Source organism: Coregonus lavaretus (assembly GCF_964263955.1).
Source record: "Coregonus lavaretus genome assembly, contig: HAP1_SCAFFOLD_415, whole genome shotgun sequence".
NCBI lineage: Eukaryota > Metazoa > Chordata > Actinopteri > Salmoniformes > Salmonidae > Coregonus > Coregonus lavaretus.
The window spans coordinates 273,740-280,338 of record NW_028157781.1 but is presented as its reverse complement, the minus strand read 5'-3'; the positions used below and the strand labels follow the sequence as shown (position 1 = coordinate 280,338).

Here is a 6,599-nt window from a genome sequence, read left to right as displayed (position 1 = left end):
TCTGATGTCCCACCCTCGTACACAAAGAATTTTCAATAATTTATTATTAGGAATTATTTTGCAAAAGGTATTATTGTTTTTCAGTTATTCAAGTTATTATATATTTTCCCAAAAGGTATCAGAATCGCCCTTTTGGAACAATATATTAACAAACTCGAGCGCTCCTAAAATAATTATCAATTTAATTTTGGAATTTAAGGAAATACCAACACCACAAGAGGGAAAAAGTACAAGTCAACTTTCAGCGCAGCGGCTGCAGAACAGGCCAAATAAGACTCAGTGGTCCTCTTAAAAGTTATCAACTAGTTAGTCTCATGAAACGGCCAATCTTACACAACATACAGGTTAACATTTCAACATTTACATTTTGCATTACATATCAGCATCCACGCATGAATTCAGTTTGAGTTCTTCACAGTACATCTAGTTGAGTGCCACGTCAACCATTGCCCGACTATCTGAACTTGTATTTTTATTTTATTTTAATGATTCTCCACAACCAAGACTCCCAGTCGTTTTAACCATTCAACTGGCGTCTAGTCGGGAGAACCTTTTCTGGACTTGGATTCTCACGGAATTAACTCAACCCGACTATCTGAATCTTTTTATCAAGTCACCAGATCCTTCTCTTGTGGATCAAATAAAAGGGTCCATCTCTTGTGAACCAAAACCTCTGTAAATAGGCTCCTCACTAGAGAGCCACAATTCAACAGAAAATAAAAGTCGGTCCTTCTCTTGTGAACCACTGTAACTAGACTTCTTCTCTTAGAGTCACATTTCAACAGTAAAAACCTAAGATTTCAGATATCAACAGTAAAAATAAAAGGGTCCTTCTCTTGTGAACCAAAACCTCTGTAAATAGGCTCCTCACTAGAGAGCCACAATTCAACAGAAAATAAAAGTCGGTCCTTCTCTTGTGAACCACTGTAACTAGACTCCTCTCTAGAGAGTCACATTTCAACAGTAAAAAGCCTAAGATTTCAGATATCTTTACATATGTGCCTTTTGAGTCATAATAGATATGTTATAAATTTAACAGTAATCCATACTCACGCTCAGTACTACTGATCTTAATTTTGGTTTATCCTATAATACAATATGCAGATTTTGTTTTAACAGGTTCTGCTTACCTTTGTATTGACGGCCGTCTAGATCAGTTTCCTGAGGCGAGCTGGATTCCCGGCTGCTCCTGCGAACAGGTCACCCGTCCTTTCTGATCCGTCTCTTACTTGTCTCCTTTCTCTATCAACTTTCTATGGACCGAATTTCAGAGTTAGAAAACCATCCTCTGCTACCAATTTTGTTGATAATACAAGTTTACTGGAGAACTGAGACCAAGTAGAGACTTTTGGACAAGGTGGATATGGTATAATAAAGGCAGTTTATTCAGAGGTAAAGATATCTGGAATCGCGTGCACGGACCCGTTCGTCAAACTCTTAGGGAGCTATCTGAAGAGAGCCCCGAAAACATTGTGTGCAGACATTTTATACAATAAATGATGTAGGTTGAATCTAGTAGTTCTGATCTTCTGATTGGTCCTGATGAGTTGGGCGAGGTCCCCTCCAGGCTAGTGTCACTGTTGCATTGGCTCTGAGTCGGGTTCTCTGTCTTCAAATGTTCAGCCTAAAGAGAGGGGATTTTTGTGTGTGTGTGTGTGTGTGTGTGTGTGTTTAACAGTGATGATGTGTGTGTGTGTGTGTGTGTGTGTATGTGTGTGTGTGTGTGTGTGTGTGTTATCAGTGATGATGTGTGTGTGTGTGTGTGTGTGTGTGTGTGTGTGTGTGTGTCCTCAGAGCAAGAACTCGTGAGTTGGAAGAACTGAGAGACCTATGGCGTGGGTGTTGTCCTTGGCCACCTGCTGACAAGGCTGACAAGATAGGACCCTTTTGTCCATTGTTATTGGATAGGAACAGCATTGATTGAAAACAAACGCCCAACACAAAATGGGTCATGCACAAGATTTTAGTCAGACCAAGCTATAACATTATATATTTACTACGACACTTCCTCAGCAATATTAGCAGCTTTTTTTTTTCTCGTTAATATTTCGTTTTTCAAGCGAATGTCTTTGAAGGGAGTATGCGAGGCACAGACATTCGCTTGGAACAAACTGAAACTAGTATGCGGGCGCCTTTATGCGATACCCACTTCGCTCTGAAGCCGCCAAGTGGCTATCGGAGGATCTAATTAGCCCCTACCATACATCCCTCCACATCTATGAAGGCTGAGATTAGTTAATAAATCCAAGACTGATAGCAATTATCAAAATGTCAGAATACGGGTGCAGTAGGATAATAGACTAGGGGCTAATTAGCATGTAGCCAGCTGTATGCGTTCATAAAGTAGCCTATATGCATTGCTGGTCATTTAAAGCCTTGGCCACAGTAAAACACACTGATTGCAACATCTTATCAAGTCATGGTGTAGGGTGTGAATAAAGATGACTAAAGCGATTTATTTTGAGGATAACTTTATTGAGCTTGGACATTATTGAGTGAGGGCCTCATTTATAAAAACAAGCATGTTCATGTACAGCTTCTGCTTCAGCCTTCAATAAAACATCGATTTCGAACAACTCAGTAAAAAAGGAAAACATTGGCAAGGCAACAGTATTCTTCAAATCAAAGACAAGGGGTAACTTTTCAGTGTTACAGCAATTTTTCGACATGGAATTTCATGGTATGGATATTAAATTCAGTGTCAACGAAATATAAATTAAATATTGTTTAATAATTAACATACAATAACCAAAATACTTGACAACGGCTCCTTTGGACTCATTTGGCAATTAACCTTGTAACATACATTTTGTTCCAGAACCTAACCAGCAGATTCACTGTTTAATACTCCTCTCCTTCTTCCCCCTCCTCCTCAAACGAGTCAATACCCACCTCTTCATAATCCTTCTCCAGAGCTGCCATGTCTTCTCTGGCCTCAGAGAACTCTCCCTCCTCCATGCCCTCACCAACGTACCAGTGCACAAATGCTCGCTTGGCGTACATCAGGTCAAACTTGTGGTCCAGACGGGCCCAGGCCTCAGCGATGGCTGTGGTGTTGCTCAGCATGCACACAGCCCTCTGGACTTTGGCCAGGTCTCCTCCAGGAACCACCGTAGGGGGCTGGTAGTTGATCCCCACCTTAAAGCCAGTAGGACACCAGTCCACAAACTGGATACTCCTCTTGGTCTTGATAGCAGCGATCGCTACATTGACATCTTTGGGAACAACGTCACCACGGTACAGGAGGCAGCAGGCCATGTATTTGCCGTGACGAGGGTCACATTTCACCATCTGATTGGCTGGTTCGAAGCAGGCGTTGGTGATCTCAGCCACTGACAGCTGCTCGTGATAGGCCTTCTCAGCGGAGATGACTGGGGCATAGGTGGCCAGAGGGAAGTGGATACGGGGGTAGGGCACCAAGTTGGTCTGGAACTCTGTCAGATCAACATTCAGGGCTCCGTCGAAGCGCAGGGAGGCAGTGATGGAGGAAACGATCTGACTGATGAGCCGGTTGAGGTTGGTGTAGGAGGGACGCTCAATGTCGAGGTTCCTACGGCAGATGTCATAGATGGCCTCGTTGTCCACCATGAAGGCACAGTCAGAGTGCTCCAGGGTGGTGTGGGTGGTCAGGATGGAGTTGTAGGGCTCCACCACTGCTGTGGACACCTGGGGAGCTGGATAGATGGCAAACTCCAGCTTGGACTTCTTGCCGAAGTCAACAGACAGACGTTCCATCAGCAGGGAGGTGAAACCAGAGCCGGTGCCTCCTCCAAAGCTGTGGAAAACCAGGCAGGGAGGTGAAACCAGAGCCGGTGCCTCCTCCAAAGCTGTGGAAAACCAGGAACCCTTGGAGACCAGTGCATTGGTCAGCCTGAGGGAGACAATGAGACAGCCTATCAGAGCAGCACATCAACACAGCATTATCAGACACTATGAATTTAGGGGACAATTACACTGAACAGAAATATAAACGAAAGTTGTAAAGTGTTGGTCTCATGTTTCATGAGCTGAAATAAAACATCCCAGACATTTTCCATACGCACAAAAAGCTTATATCCCTCAAATGTTTTTCACAAATTTGTTTTCATCCCTGTTAGTGAGCATTTCTCTTTTGCCAAGATAATCCCTCCACCTGACAGGTGTGGCATATCAAGAAGCTGATTAAACAGCATGATCATTACACAGGTTTACCTTGTGCTGGGGACAATAAAAGGCCCCGCTAAAATGGGCTCCCGAGTGGCGCAGCAGTCTAAGGCACTACATCTCAGTGCTTGAGGCGTCACTACAGACCCCTGGTTTGATTCCAGGCTGTATCACAACCGTCCGTGATTGGGAGTCAAATAGGGCGGCGCACAATTGGCCCAGCGTCGTCCGGGTTTGGCCGGTGTAGGCCGTCATTGTAAATAAGAATTTGTTCTTAACTGACTTGCCTAGTTAAATAAAGGTAAAATAAAATAAATAAAATCTCTGCAGGAATGTCCACCAGAACTGTTGCCAGAGAACTGAATGTTCATTTCTCTACCATAAGCCGCCTCCAACGTCGTTTTAGAAAATTTGGCAGTTCGTCCAATCGGCCTCACAACCGCGTCGTGTGGGTGAACGGTTTGCTGATGTCAATGTTGTGAACAGAGTGCCCCATGGTGGCGGTGGGGTTATGGTATGGGCAAGCATAAGCTACGGACAACGAACACAATTGCATTTTATCGATGGCAATTTGAATGCACAGAGATACCGTGACGATATCCTGAGGTCCATTGTCGTGCCATTCATACGCCACCATCACCTCATGTTTCAGCATGATAATGCACGATAACCATGTCGCAAGGATCTGTACACAATTCCTGAAAGCTGAAAATGTCCCAGTTCTTCCATGGCCTGCATACTCACCGGACATGTCACCCATTGAGCATGTTTGGGATGCTCTGGATCGACGTGTACGACAGCGTGTTCCAGTTCCCGCCAATATCCAGCAACTTCGCACAGCCATTGCAGAAGAGTGGGACAACATTCCACAGGCCACAATCAACAGCCTGATCAATTCTATGCGAAGGAGATGTGTGACACTGCATGAGGCATATGGTGGTCACACTAGATACTGACCGGTTTTCTGAACCATTCCCCTACTTTTTTTTTTAAAGGTATCTGTATTTCCAGTCATGTGAAATCCATAGATTAGGGCCTAACTGATTTCCTTATATGAACTGTAACTCAGTAAAACCTTTGAAATTGTTGCATGTTGCGTTAATAATTTTGTTCAGTATAACATCAACAGTGGTGTACCACAAGGCTGTCTACTCTCCCCCCTTTTCATTTATGTTGATGGTTCAACGGTTATCAATTGATATCGGGAATAACCCAGGGTTACGAGGGTTATGGGACGAAAAAGCTTCTTGTTTATCAAATCAAGTCTCCAATTGTCATAATTGTCAACAATTCATTCCTCAAGCATTCTCACCAGTTTACGGATCCTGTCCAGGACGGAGTCAATGATCTCCTTGCCGATGGTGTAGTGACCGCGGGCGTAGTTGTTGGCAGCATCCTCCTTGCCTGAGATGAGCTGCTCAGGGTGGAACAGCTGGCGATAGGTACCGGTCCTCACCTCATCTGGAGGAAGAGAAAACAGTATTTTTCTATATGGGGCTGGAGAGAAGACTAGATACCAGTGGATGATGTTCTGTACACATTTATAAATGGAATGTACTGGCACATCTGAGATTTGCTTTAGCAGGTGTGTCGTAAATGTTGAAGTGTTTTTCAAAGGATAAAAGCTTCTGTGAAAAGACTTACCGATAACGGTTGGCTCCAGGTCGACGAAGATGGCGCGGGGCACGTACTTCCCGGTGCCCGTGGCGCTGAAGAAGGTCGTGAAGGAGTCGTCAAGGTTACCTGTGGGTTTATCGCTGGGCATCTGTCCGTCCGGCTGGATCCCATGCTCCAGGCAGTACAGCTCCCAACAGGTGTTGCCCATCTGGACTCCGGCTTGGCCCACATGCACAGAGATACACTCACGCTGTTGAGAGAGACGGGGTGAGAAGGAGAAGAGACAATCTGAATGAACTAGACAGCGATGACACCTGACCATATGGAGGATATTGCGCAGTGTGCCCCCTAGGTCCAAGAATTCAGCTGTGTCGTATGTGTGACACCATGTGTGTAAATGATTATGATACACTAAGTGAACAAAACATTAAGAACACCTGCTCTTTCCATGACATAGAATGACCAGGTGAATCCAGGTGAAAGCTATGATCCCTTATTGATGTCACTTGTTAAATCCACTTCAATCACTGCAGATGAAGGGGAGGAGACAGGTTAAAGAAGGATTTTTAAACCTTGAGACAATTGAAAAATGTAAGTGCCTTTGAACAGGGTATGGTAGTAGGTGCCAGGCGCACTGGTTTGTGTCAAGAACTGCAAAGCTGCTGCTGGGTTTTTCACACTCAACAGTTTCCTGTGTGTATCAAGACTCAATATTAGGGAGGTGTTCCTAATTATTGGTATAATAATAATATGCCATTCAGCAGACGCTTTTATCCAAAGCGACTTACAGTCATGTGTGCATACATTTTTACGTATGGGTGGTCCCGGGGATCGAACCC

At 44.3% G+C, this 6,599-nt stretch overlaps 1 pseudogene across 1 annotated transcript; it reads right to left on the bottom strand.

Annotated features, from left to right (window-relative positions):
• Positions 1–2,834: 2,834 nt before the first annotated feature.
• Positions 2,835–5,986, bottom strand: LOC311124943 (tubulin alpha chain-like; annotated as a pseudogene). The gene is made up of 3 exons: positions 5,788–5,986; positions 5,456–5,604; positions 2,835–3,871 (listed from the first exon to the last, which is right to left on the bottom strand). The product of its transcript is annotated as a tubulin alpha chain-like (transcript).
• Between the last annotated feature and the right edge of the window lie 613 nt (positions 5,987–6,599).